The sequence below is a fragment of the Camelus ferus genome, chromosome 4 (genome assembly GCF_009834535.1).
Source record: "Camelus ferus isolate YT-003-E chromosome 4, BCGSAC_Cfer_1.0, whole genome shotgun sequence".
Lineage (NCBI taxonomy): Eukaryota > Metazoa > Chordata > Mammalia > Artiodactyla > Camelidae > Camelus > Camelus ferus.
Genome location: NC_045699.1, coordinates 39502585 through 39516986, shown reverse-complemented (window position 1 = coordinate 39516986; position 14402 = coordinate 39502585). Strand labels below are relative to the sequence as shown.

At 39.7% G+C, this 14402-nt stretch overlaps 1 protein-coding gene and 1 long non-coding RNA gene across 10 annotated transcripts in view; one reads left to right on the top strand and one right to left on the bottom strand.

The window, feature by feature from the left end:
- GCNT1 (glucosaminyl (N-acetyl) transferase 1) overlaps window positions 1–2592 on the bottom strand; it is a 143581-nt gene extending 140989 nt beyond the window's left edge. For 8 of the 9 annotated variants that reach the window (XR_004319284.1, XR_004319285.1, XR_004319286.1 and 5 more), the window contains exons 1-2: window positions 2462–2592; window positions 1343–1462 (exon numbers count right to left, since the gene is read on the bottom strand). The gene's annotated coding sequence lies outside the window, so the exon portion shown is untranslated. Of the gene's footprint in view, window positions 1–1342; window positions 1463–1804; window positions 2077–2461 lie in introns of those variants that run through there. The other variant, XM_006189004.3, reaches the window with a different exon arrangement.
- Window positions 2593–11701: 9109 nt separating this feature from the next.
- The window catches only part of LOC106730170, a 31009-nt gene continuing 28308 nt past the window's right edge, over window positions 11702–14402 (top strand). The window contains exon 1 of the long non-coding RNA XR_004319288.1: window positions 11702–12446. This is a non-coding gene — a long non-coding RNA (uncharacterized LOC106730170). The remainder of the gene's footprint in view (window positions 12447–14402) is intronic.

The window sequence follows — 14402 nt, the reverse complement described above, 5'->3', positions numbered from 1 at the left end:
GTGAACTAATGTACACTTCATAGAAAATAGAAATTGAGAATCATAAGAAATCATTCTCAATAGTATTAATTTGCTTCCTACCATCCTCTTTCATGAAAAATGTACAATATTTATATCATAGGTCAGATTTTTTTTTATTCACTTGAGAATGTAATCACTAGGTATAGCAGTTTCTAAAAAATCTGAAAATAGATGACAGATGAACCGGATTTGGTTTCATCCTTTGTGTTTAAAAAGAAAAAAAAGCCAGTGTTTAAAATCAGGCTTCACTTTTTTTAAAAAAATAAAATTTTTCAGCTCGCTGGGGGTGAGGGTGGGGCAGGGGAGAGGCACTCTGGCCACACTGGGCCAGAATTCCTGCACAGTTATGGGGAAAGAATGGCTGACACCCACTCAGATGATGGCAGGTCCTCTGTGGGTCATCTGGGAACCAACCAAGGTCCATCTCGCTCTCCCACGCATTACCTGTTCAGTCCCTACGGATCTGTAGAGTTGGTATCATAGATGATTGTTCTCAAGGAAAACATTTTTCAGTGTTAAGCAACTAAATTGCAAGTGGAAAAGCAACCTGTGACTTGAAGCAGTCCTCTAGCCAATCAAGGATGAACTACAATTAATGACGGATGGAATCCAGTGCATATTTGGGGCCAAGGCTAAGAAGGTTCTTTCCAGGGTCAGGCTGAAGGAAGGGCAGAGATGCTGACAGGCAACCTTTAAATCCTCACCAGGAAATGGGGGGGGGGGGGGAGCCCACCGACTTCTTTCATCTACCAGTAAAACTTTGTAAAAGTAAATTCACCATATGTTACATTGTTTTGAACAGAGGAGTTCGCCATTTCTAAGAACTCAAAAGTCTCCCACAGCTACCATCCTGAAGACCTCCAAAAATCCACTAAGCAATAGCAGATATCCACAGAGCTTGGTTTTCCTTCTTGCCATAACTGAAATCTGTTACCAAAACCTCTGGCAGGAACGGCGGGTTGGGGGCATCTGGAACTGCCTGGGCTCCTAGCAGGTAATTTACAATGATCTTGAAAAACCATTCAGCCCTCCTTCTCCCCTCTATAAAACAAACCTGCCTTTCAGACAGCTCTAAAAGGGGGGTCAGAGTGCCCAGAGTGGCATACAAGTCCCTAACCGGGTGCCCCGCTTACCACTCACCAAATACAGACCACAAAAAGCTGTGGCCTTTTTCTCATCTCAAGGCACCATGCTTTCCCTGCACAAGGTGCATCCTCCCAATTTGCCTTTTGTTCTACTATTTGTAAAATGAAGACTCTCTTCTCTTCAGAAAGAAACAAACCCAAGGGTGTGTGGGATGCCAAGTGACTACAAAACTCACCTCCAACCGGGAAGTCCGCAGAGCCCAGCCTGGATCTACAGGCGACCTCATCCACCGGGAAAGACAGGAGTGTGTGGCGGGCAAGGGTCTCTGGGTTTTCCTCCGCATCGAGAGAAAGGGCTGCAAGGAGGGGGTAAAGAGTTGTGAGCGAGAGCTTCTTCCACCTTGAAAAGCTAATAAACAAAAATTGGAAAAATTTAAATCAGAAATTGGGTGCTAACAGGGTAGGGGATAGCTCAGTGGTAGAGTGCCTGCCTAGCATGCAGAAGCTCTTGGGTTCAATCCCCAGTACTTCCACTTAAATAAGTAAATAACTAAACCTAATTACCTTCCCGTAAAAGAAAAAAAAGAGAGAGAGAGAGAGAGAGAGAGACAAAAACAGAAATTGCGTGCTAACAAGACAAAACCAAAAAGAAACCCAGGAAGGGAGCAGGAGCAGAGGTAGTCTTTAAGAAGAATCACCTGTGTCATCACAGCCCAGCAGCGCGCGCTCCCCAGACTTGCACGTGAGGGATGGAGAGGGACCAGGAAGAGAGGTAGACGCCTGAGGGTTTCGGAGCCACTCGACTAGCGTCTTTTTTCAGTGCTTTGCCCCAGGGTGAGTCATTTATCATCCTGGCGTGGGCTTTTTTATCAATAAAATGGAGTCGTAAGTGCCTCTCCGCAGGGCTATAGTTAGGATTAAATGAAGTTAAAGCCTCTGGGCCCGTGGGCCCAGAGTAACAGTTTGCTCCCTGCCTCTCCACGCCCTCAGCCGCCAACTCCAATTCTTAAGCTTCTACTCGCTGTGTGGACCAGCAGAAAGAAGACCAGAAAAAGTGGCTTCCAGGTGACACTGGGCACGAGACTCCTGGCCCCTGGCTCCCCTGACCCGACGGAAGAGTAGGGTTGAGGCAGGGCACCCTGTACCATCCCTAGCCCGGGGCGCACAAGCTCGAAGCGGATTCCCACCGCGCGTCCTCTCCCCCTTACCCAGGCTCGGCTTCCTCTTCCCGGACGGAGCCGACCCTACTCGGCGCAGCGGGGCCCCGGCTAAGAACCGCCTCCCTCCCTCCCGTTCTTCTCATCCCTCCCCCGCCGCCAGAGGCCAAGCTGGGGAAGTTGTGGGGAGTTGGTTACCTGCAGCGAGCGTCTGGCCTCGGGGATCCTGCTCGCCCCGCGCTGCGTTGCGCCGCACTGCGCTGAGGGCGCTGCGGGACCGCGCAGCCCAGCCTGGGGCCGCCCACCCGAGCGCCCGTGCGCCACGCCCGTGGGCCCGCCCCTCTAGGCCCCGCCCAGCGCATCCCCGTCGCGCCCACCTCCGCCGGTGCGCGGCGGCCGCCGGGCTCCTGGCCGAGGTCAGCGCGCCCTCTGCGTTTCTCCGTGGTCTGGACGGAGGGCCGGCTTCCGCGTACTTCCTCTGCTTCCTCAGGTTTGCCCGGGTTCTTAGCTGAAAGAACCGCGTTAAGGACTGGGCACTGGGTGAGTGAAGTCTTCAAAATTTTATCCCCTCTTCCTCGGAGGCAGGAAACGCGACAAGGGCTGTCTTTTCTGATTTTAAAAATAAAAATACGTTTTATAACGAAAAAGAAAAAAAATTAATGCCAAGGCCTTTTGTATCATGTTAAAGTTTAGAGGTGACCATGTAGGATTCTTTTTCCTGATGAGCCTGGCTTACTAAGTTTAGTATTTTTAAAAACTCATTACAGTCGTGTGTATTTTCACATGAAAACTGAGATTAAATTAAATTGTGGAACCATCCACAGTGCTGTACAAAATAGGAAACACCTCTCTCCCGCCCTTATAACACATAGCATTGTGCCAATTAAAGTTGGCGCAGTCTCCTTTACAGCAAGGGGAATATTGTGTATGTATTTTCTTCCCTTGGATTTTTAACTCTTGGAGAGCAGAACGAGTTCTTACCTTGGTATCATTTATTCACTTAACACACATATATAGAAGTAAATGAAGGAACTAACTCTGTACGGTTAGTTCTCTGCCCACGGGATCTTGCTGGGGCTGTCGGGTAAAGCTGAGACCCTGTGAGTGGGTGGGTTTCCCTGTAACAGGAGGCTTGCCTGGCTCCCGCCTTCTAACAAGAAGACACGTGAACAGGGAGAGCAGAGCTGGGAACCACTGAATCTCTGAGGCTCACCCTCTTGGGCTTTGGACCTGATGGGGTTAGATGTCCTCGGGAAGGGGGTGGCTGCTAGACAGTCTACGCAGAGCACAGGATGACAGGGCCCAGTAAGTGGAGAGTGAATTAGCCACACCGTAGAGCACAGGAGTTTCATATTAACCCACCTGTCTCTTGTGAAGACCTGGCCCATTCTCTTCTAGACTTTGGAGTATTCTGGGTGGACTGCTCTGTCCTCTTCCCCACCGCTGTGCCAGGGTGTTACTGAGTGAAGCAGCACCGTGCAGGCCAGCTGGACTGACAACAGCATAGTCACTACAATCACTAATGAACTATTCCTGGAGGACAGTAAATCTTGCCTCTTCCCAGAGGAGATGTCCCCCTCCAATGACAATCTTGGAACATCTTGCTTTAATTTTATTTAGGAATCTTCTAATAATGCATTATGTACAAGACCTAGAACAAGGGGAGCTCCTTGTTCACAAACCCCTTTTAAACTGGTTTATGTTTTTCTCACGGAAAAAAGCATGGACCCCAGATATCTTCTGCAAATATACATGGAATTTACATTTTGGTCAGAACTAGAAAAGAAGTAATTGTGATTTGTTTTTTCCATCTACTGCTTATCTAGATGACCTTTTTCTTACTAAGGGACAAAATGGTGTTTTTAAATTCCTTAAGTAAAGCCATTGTGAAGGCAATTATGCTAAAACCCTAATACTGCCTTATGAAATTAAATTCATAAGTTTTATTAATTCAGTATTTGAAACTAAGCCTGTCGGTTCTTTCCACTAGAATAAACATGTTTCCTCCATCCTCACTTAACTAATTTTTTCTTATTCTGCTTACGTCAAGGCTATTTCAAGTTTTTTTAATTGTCAAAACTTAGTATTTCTATTTAGGGGAGCAAAATTTGCCACCTCCTTATGCCTCTTTGACATAAAGACTGTTTTAAACTGGTTATTTTTAAGAAATTGCAGATGAGATGCTCTGACAAATAACCATTTTGTAAAGATATTTACATATAAGGGAAATCACCCTTGCTGTTCCAGGAAGAGGGATGGCCAAATCTCTAGAAACTCTTATCAATGCATAACAACCATCCTCTTGTTTAGTGTGCTTTTTCCGGATATCTGCCCAAACTGACTGACCCCCACCCCATCTCCACATCTTCTTTTCTTCCTTAGTTGAAAATGGTATTTAAGGTGAGCACTTGTACCAATTAGGGAAATAACTGGGCCTTTCCCATGTGTATGTGTTAATAAACTTTTGTTTGTTTTCCTCCTGTTAATCTGTCTTGTGTCAATTAAATTATTAAGATAACCAAAAAACCTAGAAGGGGAGAAGGAAAAATTTTCCTCCCCTATGCTTATTAAGAATACTCTTTCATTTCTAAAAGGGTGATCAAATTTACTTACCCTTCAGTTGTCTACTCATATCATTAAACATTTATATCTTTAAAAAAAGGGACAGAAAATGTGCAGATCTTACAACCCAGCAATTCTACTCTTTGGCATAAACTCAAGAATTGTATTGTCTAATGTGGTAGCCACTAGCCACATGTGTCCACTGAGCCCATGTAATGTGTCTAGACTGTAATTAAATATGTGGCAAGCCTAAAATACACAGTTAATTTTGAAGACTTAGTATGAAAAAAATTTAATATCTCATTTAAATTTATGTTAAAATATTATATGTTGAAGTGATAATACTTGGATCTGTTGTTTTAAATATTATTTTAAAAAATTTAATTAAAAAAATGAAAGGATTTATAACATTTGTTACTAGTGTTACCGAGCTGAGCTCAGGTCCTCTCACTCACCTCGCAGCAAAGCCAATCTACTGACACTAGGTTGTGGTGAAGTACAGCATTTATTTGCAGGGTCCCAAGCAAGGAGAACAGGCAGCTTGTACTCAAAAGATTTGAACTCCCTGAGGGCTTTCAGGGAAGGGTTTATTTGTTTTGTTTGTTTGGAGGTAGGAGGGATAATTAGATTTATTTATGTAGTAGAGGTACCAGGGATTGAACCCAGGACCTCATGCATACTAGGCATGCCCTGTACAACTGAGCTATACCCTCCCCCATTGAAAGGTTTTTAAAGGCAACATTTGAGGTGAAGGTGGCAGCTTGCGAACTGCCTTCTGATTCGTTGGTGGTGTTGTTTCAGGATAAGTCTTAATCTTCAACCTTCTGGTTTCAACCAGTCTGGGGTCTGCATGCTTGTGCTCAGCCTGTAGGCACCATCCTCCACCTGGGTAGGGGTCTTAGTTTCTGCAGAACAACTCAGATTGTTATGTATAGCTCTTGAGGAGGAACTAGGACTCTATTTATTGCTGAACTGTTGTTTCTTGAAAACCACGTTTCCTGTTTCTACTTTCCCTCACTTTCCTAACTGGTAACTGTGTCCTCATTTCCTCTTCTTACAAGGACACTAGCATGTTGGATTAGGCCCCATCCTAATGACCTCATTTAACTTAATTACTATTAAGAGTCTGTGTCTCCAAATACAGTCCCATTCTGAGGCACTAGGGGTTAGGACCTCAACACGTGGGTTTTAGAGGAACGCAATTCAGCCCATAACAGTAGGTGAGACTCTACTTGGAGAAACAACACCAGAAAGGAACAACTTTGTAGGCAAGGTATGCAGAATGTATTTTTTTAAGAAAGGGAGAGTAATTTTATCCTAAGGGTTAATGACTGGTTGTTTCAGGATGAGAAAGAGAAAAGTAGAAAAAACCAGAAGGGATGCAGAAAGTTGTAAATGGTTCTCAGAGAGGGACTTTTGTTTGTCATTGTCAAGCTGGCTAAGGTTTGATGGCTTCATTTATAAGAATTGTTTTTAAGCTTTAGTATCAAATATTATACTGATGCAAAACCAGAACTTGGTGTTCTCACTGTTAAAATGACAAAATTTTCTTATGGTCTGTTCTTAATAAGAGGTTGTAAAACAGTATTAGTACTGAGTAATATGCCTAGAAGGCATTTGTATTTTATCATGATAACTTCCTGTGCCTTGTGTTGACTTTATCATGTTCTCTTCATTGTTTAAGAGAAAAACAAAGTTCTCTCACTTTTGAAAGAGCTATGATTCTTTACAAACATGTTACCTCCTATGTTTACTCTTAAAATCTTCTATTACCACTGTAGGCATATAGGGTAGGGGTTCCCTGGAGGAAGAGAACCAGACATAGCTTTCTTAACATAAGAGAAGCCATCTTAGGCCTAAGCCGTTTTGTGACCTAGCCTGGCCACATTGATTGCCCTTGCAGAAGAATAGGTCTCAGAACTAACAGCTATTAGCAGGCCAGGGAGATAACCATATCGAAGACAACGTATCAGTTGTAAAGACTCCCAGTTCCTTTTTGAAGGTGGAGATTAGCATTGTTGAGCTGCGTGCAAGATCCAAACCTTGTAGAGCACTCAGTCACCAGACAAACTGGAACCGAAGGAATGATGACACTGAGCTTTGCTGACCCTTGTAGACTTCAGTCTGCTGAAGCCTGGATGCTGTCAATCTTTGCCCCAATTCTGAGCAGAATTCTCCTCTGTTCAAGCCCCTCATGAATATGCATACATCCTTAGCTTGAAACTTCCCCAGTTTTACTGTTCTGGGAGACACTGCTTTGGGTAATATCCCCAGTGTTCTCCTTACTTGCTACAAGTAATAAGTCCTTCCTCCTTCTGTTCTTTGGCTTGCCAAGAGGCAAGCCCAGTTCTCAGGCAATACTACTTTGATTTTGGATTGACTTCATTTTTGTATGCCACATAAACAAATTTTCTTGCTACTTGCATTATTTTTCTAATGGAGTCTCATCAGATCTTTCACTTGTGAAAATTATCAGTAATAAGTTAACCCTGGTCATTCTAAGTGTTTCATCATCTGCAGATAATTTTTTTGTTTTACTCTGATGCTTACCTGAAAGTACTTGCAAATCAGCTGCAGGCCAGTGTTTTGTCTTCAACAAAGAAGGACTATCCCAGAGACTCATGGAAAACCACTCTGCCAACCAAGTACTCTTAGGCACAGATGACTGATGGTATCACTCAAATAACTTTGAAGTGAGTAGAGATTCCAGAACTCTAGAGAGAATCAGATGTGTTCATGAGATTGCAAAGCAACATTAATCAGAGCATGAGTTACTTAGGACTGAGTGAAGATCTGATGAAAGATGATTTTGAGTTTTGTTTGGAATATTACTGATTCTGTAATGTTCTATTTTTTTGTAGATGTACAGAACCCCTTTCTGTTTTCCCTTAAGCCATCTGTAATTGATAGCAATTTAGTAGACTGTGCTTTTATAAACAGAAATGAAATTTATCTTTCCTCTCCCTGCTTTCTCCTTTAGAATTAAGAATCTCTTGCTGAACATTCTTATTTTCATGACTGTATAATTATTTGCATAGGTTCGGGAAGACTCTCTCTCCTCTTTGTTAACAGGATATAATAAAACCAAGGCTTTGGTGGAATGTCATGTTTGAGAATGATGCTCTTTTACTAGATACTTTTAAGAAGCTAATGTTGACTTTATTATGGAGCCAATGCTTACAAAGCCCTCTTAGGAAAACAGACCTTGTACCTGGCTTACAGGGCTCCAGACCTACAAGTGAATAAGAAAGGTCACTTTCTGACAGGCCTAGGAACCTTAGAATAATTTGGGGACAGAGAGAAGAGAGAGATTTACCCAAATTCATAGGTACTGCAGATGAAATGTGACAAGAAGTTCATGGTTTGGCTTCCTAGTCTTAAGAGATTTGTGTAAGTCCAACCAGAGATACCCTATGAAAAAATTACAGTAAAGCAAACTTTAAAAGGGCTGTGTGCTAAATTAGCATTTTTGCTGCACCTTTGTAAATTATCAGGCCAACCTTAACGAGGCCAGTGTTATTTTGTGATTGAGTATAATTCGTCTTTAAGGTTGTCTTTGATCAAAAGGGGCATGAATGTAAAGAGAAATTTTGTGTTTCATAGAAAACTATAATAAATCCTCTGGGTGATCAGATTCTGGTTCTATTCATTGTTGTTGAGCTATTGTGCACATCTTTGTAAACTGCAGGTCACTGATGGATGTGCAGACTCACTTGTCAGGTGGAGATTTAATTGGTTTCTTCATCACTATGGAAAAACCAGTTTCAATGCCTACCTACAACTTGTACTAGATCTTGTCACCTTGCACAAATTCGTCAACCCCTTACAAGTTTTCGATTCTTCCAGTTTCCTGCAACATCTGGCTATAACTTCCAAACTGATGTTTCCATTTTCCTCCCTCCCTCTTGTTGAAGAACTAAAACCTCTCTGCACAGATGGTTACCAGGACTCCAGGTTGTAGCTGGACTTTTCCTCTAGGATCTGAGGAGACACTGGGAGCCAAAGCCCAACAACTTGATAAATACCTGTAGGACTCATCACCCCCACACACCGTGCAAACATGTCCTGAATTCTACCCATGTTTTATACAGATTTTTTTTTCAAGGCATACTACATTAAACCCTGAAGTTCTAGAACATAGAAATCTTTGGATTTCCATCTTAGTTGGAAATCTCCCTGATAGAAAGAAGCAAGTTTATTTGGATGGGTAGATCATTTCCTTGATATTCAGACTGAAATCAGTTCTTTGGGGAAATTGGAAACAACTGTCTTTGTCTTGCAAATCTCTACAAAACCAGAAATGTGGCTCTAAAAGCAACTCAAATCCTGCTTACCTTTACCAATCCCCAAGTCTCCCCTATTCATCTCTAAATGCTTTTAGATGTTATGAAAGATTTGGACATTGGAAACAGAATTGTCTTTCATGTAAAAAAAGGAATTTTTCAAATTTTAAATTACTCTAGACCTCTGATAGCAGGAGCAAATATGCCCCTAAAACTCCGTCTTGGAGAAAACTTGGATGATTTCTCTGTCCCTTTGTGATGTAGATTTTCTGCCCCCATCTTCTCTGGGACCTAGAAGCCATCCTTCAAAATGCAAGCTTTGGGGAAATGTTTTTTATCAGAAGGGAAAAAAAGAAGAGGTATTTGGAAATTAAGCTAATGGAAAATCTTGAATGTCCTCTTCACAAGTATTGGTAAAAGGCTTTAGCTATCTGAGCAGGTGAACTTAGCTTGTTCCAACTGCCAAAACAAAAGGTGGATCCACCTGCTCTTCTGTAAACTAGTGAGTTTTATATTGATGTGCCTGACTCGTGGCTAAACTTTTAAGGCAATAGCTATGAGGTCTCCATTTGCATCTGTATATATGTTTATGCGTGTCTATATGTGTATATTGTAGATGTGTGATATTTTTCTACCTCCATATGGTATTGCCAAAATTAATTTTTAAAAGAGCTCTGTTTAGTTAGGTTGAAGGGAAGCACTTGTAAGGACTGAGTATTCTAAACTTCTCAAAAATATAATAGACCCTAACTCAAATGCTTTTCAGGGTCTTGTGATCTGGGAAATTATCCAGTATTAAAGCTAGTTTAAGTTTGTTGGTTTAATTAAAATAGGCATATCTTCAGAGTTATCAGCATTTAATATCATACACACAAACAACTTTTATTCTACCTGAGATGATTAGTCAAATAAGATCATGTTATCTCTGTTGAAAAATGTATCAGTGAGAAAATTAGCTGACTAATTAATAAACTAGCCAATCATGGCTGACTTTGTCTAAAATCTCATGAAGTTTTTGTGAGTCATCTAAACATAATTGTTGGGACCTAATGATTTAGATAGTTGTAAACTAGATAAGAGTTTTTAGGTGCAATAATTATATTTCATTATGTATATATATACATAATAAAGATATATATTTTAGTATGTATCTATGTATATGCTAAAAAATGGCTCCCAAGTACGTTTTGGATAAGTTGAAATTTTAGAGTTTGCTAAGTTGAAAGATAGAAATCTACTGAATATATAGTTCATTTCCAAGTAAGATAAAATAGTGAAGCATTAACTACTGAACATTGGCTTTTCTACTTTTGGCTTCCTACAGAAAAACTAAATTTGGGTTTCTTAGTAAACATGTTTTGTGCCATATTGAAAGATTATACTGTTAAAAAGGACACATGTTTCTAGAAATTATGAAATGTATTTTTTGCCAATCTAAAGAATGCAGAATGTAAGCATATAGTTCACAATTCCTTACTTCTTACTTTTCAAGAGAAATTAATTTTCCAAAGGTTAAAAATTCTAATTAATATATATGATTAAAACTACTAGTATTATTCAGGGAAACAACTCTGTATATAAGGAAAGTTAGATGTGTTTTTGGATAAAAAAAGGGTATAAGATATGAAGACACATTTTTGTTAAGGAAAAATAAAGTAAATTTGTTCTAAAGAAAAACTGGTTACTTCAAAATTACAGAGAAGAAAAAGGACAAACTAGAGAGAGAGAGAATATCTTACCTTGTGTGGTCAAGTTGGCTTAAAGTGGATGAATTTATTATAAGGGTTATAAAATTAAGCTTTAAAATCAGTAGTGTACTTATGTAAAACTAAAATTTCATTATCTTTAATCTATTAGAAGGACAAAGTATTTTTGACAGTTGGTCTTCTGTTAAGAGATTATGAAAGGCTTTTCTTTACCTTTAAGCAATCTGCCTAGAAAGCACAAATTCTAAATAATTTTCTGTGCTTTGTGTTGTTTTAATCAGGTCTTTGATTATTTAGGAAAACTAAGTCTTCTCAATATTAAGAGCTAAGTTTTGCTGAGAACTATGTAATTTTCTGTATTTGCCTTTGAAAGTTTATTGTCATTATGGTCAAATAGATAATTATGTATTGTTTCATAATGATCTATTAATCTATTTGGTCAAATGTCCAAACCTTTTTTTTTTTTAACAAATATCCCAAAAGTAAATTCTAAATGAAACTTTTTGGACCTTGAACTAAGTTTGGGATTTTTTAGAGGGCCCCTGGAACATCTCAAAAGATTTGTTCTCTCTCTTTACAAAAGGAGATTAGGCTTATTTGCTGTCTTAAATTATGTGAGAAACATTGTCAAATAAGTGATGATAAACCTTCTTAGATTAATTTGTGTGGGTATATGTTATTAATATGTGTTCTTGAAATTGTATATAATCTGATATGTCCAGGTATGTTTTCACTTACAATTCTTACTATCCTGAAGTGTTGTTTGTCACTGAAATAAGCAAATTTCCTTGTTGATTGCATTAGAATGATCAGATCTTTAACCATGGCCATTTTAAAGTCTTTTGTCATTTACAGTTACTGTTTTATTCTGATGCTTTTGGCAAAAGTGTTTCTGTAAAAATGCTTCATCTTCAAGGAAAGTTATGGAAAGGACTCTGACAAACACATGTTTTTGATAACTTTGAGATCATAAAACTGAACTGGGTAAGAATTTCCAGAACTAATGGAAAAACCATATTCAAGCAGAACAAGAATTAGTAATATGGGAATGAGTGAACTGATGAGGATGATTATAATTTTTATGAATTTTGGTTTGAAACATTGCTGATTTTCTAAAATGTTTTATTTTTCCAGATTTAAGGAAACCTTTTTCGCTTTTCTCTTCAGCTACCAACAATTTGGTAAAACAGACCTTTGTGAACAGAGATGAAACATTTTATCTTTTTCTCCCTACCTAATACCTCCAGAATTTAGAAACTCTCAGTGAGTGTTCTTATTTTCATGGCAATATAGTTATTTGCGTAAGTTCACTAAGAATCTGTTTTCTTTGTAACAGGACACAGTTGGAAACATTCGGTTATATTATCAAAGCTTTGCCTGGAATATTAGATTTGAGAATGTGCATAGAATCAAACATGCCAGAAAGTTTTAGGGAACTAATGATGACATTATGAAGTCAAAAGCCCCTTGGAAGAACAGCCTGGTCTTTTGCTTACAGGGATTCTGACAGCCTAACCAGGTGAGTAAGGAAAATCATCTTCTCAGTAAGGCAGGAACTTCAAAGACATTTTGGAGACCTCCAGAAGAGAGGAATTCACCCAAATCCATGGGCATTGCCTGCAAAGACTGATGGTAAGTCCTTAGCACGGCTTCCTATTCTTAAGAGGCTTTTAAAAGTCCAATCTGATATTCCTTATGAAAAGTTACAACAAAGTAGATTTTAAAAAGCCTATATAGTCAATTACTACTATTACTGCATTTATGTAAATAATCAGACCAAGTTTACTGTGACTAGACTTATTTTATAAACAAATTAGTCTTAATTTGGCTATCTTTGGTAGAAATAAAGGTTTCTTTAGAGGGAAAAATTATGTTTCAGTTGCACATCTTTAACGATATTAGATTCTATCTCTGTTGATTTTCTTTCAGGGTTTTTGTTATTTACCTATAAATTATACTGGATCCTGAAATCTTTTAATTTTCTCAAATATATGGTTATAAACCTCCAAACTAATGTTTCCAATTTTCTCCCACCCTTTTGATTTGGAATCACTAAGAATGAAAACTGCCCTTTTCCCTGAAACTGTGCAAACTGAATGTGAACGACATATACTTCAGTGAGGTCACTGCAGTAGCTCATGTTTAGACAACGTGTGTACCTGTTAGCCAAGTGGATTTATCTAAACACCCAATGACATCATCAGAGACATTCAAACAGCAAAAGATGCTTTGACCTTGACATCTAAAAATCTTCTCCAGCAATCTCAACTGGCTGCCCTCAGGACTCAGACACTGAGTTTATAATTTGCTCCAACCGTTAACCTTGTTTTCCTTTTGCTTCCATAGAAATGTCTTTTCTTAAAATAACTGATTTATGCAGGATAGGCCTAACTTTGGGAGCCCACCTGCTCACCCACCTCCTAAAATGAGACACAACTGTTTTACTGAACGGACTTATTCTCAAGACAGACTGATTCAGTAAGGTATGGAGCAGTCTATCGATCTGAGCTTCTGAACTGTGAAACTTCTTTACAGTCTCGAAGATAGGACTGAAAGAAAAGAAAATATACCACCCCCAAATATGCCTCTTTGTCATATGGATTATTTTAAGCTGTTTGTTTGTAAGAAACAGTTGTTTCTAAAGTTTCTAGAGTTTTCGTCCTCCCCCTCTTCCTGGTACAGTAAAGAAGGCACCCTGACAACTGGGGATTTCCCTTAGAATTGTGAATATCTCTTACAAGAGGGTAACCTCTACTCTGTTTTCAGAGCTTCACCTGTGTCTGCTGTTTCTCAAAAAATAACAAGCCCAAGATAATCTTATGCCAAAGGGGCATATTTGAGGGTGGCATATTCTGCTCATTTTCATGTAGAAACTATACCTCAAAAAAGCTGATCTTTTTTAAACATGTGTTTCAGGAAACCAGAAGGTGTAGTCAGAAAGGAAAGTGCATCATTTGTTGGGCAGGATCTGGACACACTGAGTGTGCAAGGAGGATGAGTTCTCAAGGAGAGAGGCTCTCTAGGCTCCTGGAAATGTGCCTGGACTTCAGGGTTTCCTATCTCGAAGCCACCTGGAAAGGGATGACACTGAATGCACTCTTTTGAGAATGAGGGTACCGGGGAGAAGCTGTGAGGAACTGTTACAATTGTGAGGCACTGGCATAACAAAGAAGGGGGAAGGGTGGGAGACAGTGGAGAGGAAACAAATTAACACTGTGCCCTGGATACCAGGGAGAGTGGGCCAACATGTTAAAGGAGACAGAAGAGTCACAGACTTGTTTCAAGTTGAGCACTAGAATTCTCCTTCTCAGTGAACAAGACCATTCCAGATATAAAATCGTTTATTTAATTCTGACTTGAAATGTGGCTGAGGCGCCCTCTGGTGGTAGTATCCAAAACCAAATGTATACATATCAAATTGTTGAGAAATAGACGGCATCAGCTCTAGTTTTTATGAGCATTGACTGTTAGGAGTAAATCTAATTAACTTGGAAAAATCCACTACACTTAGCTAGCATTTTCTAAAATAAAGGGCTTGACAGACTTCCATTTCCTGTCAAGAGAGAGTAACAGGGATCAGATTTACCC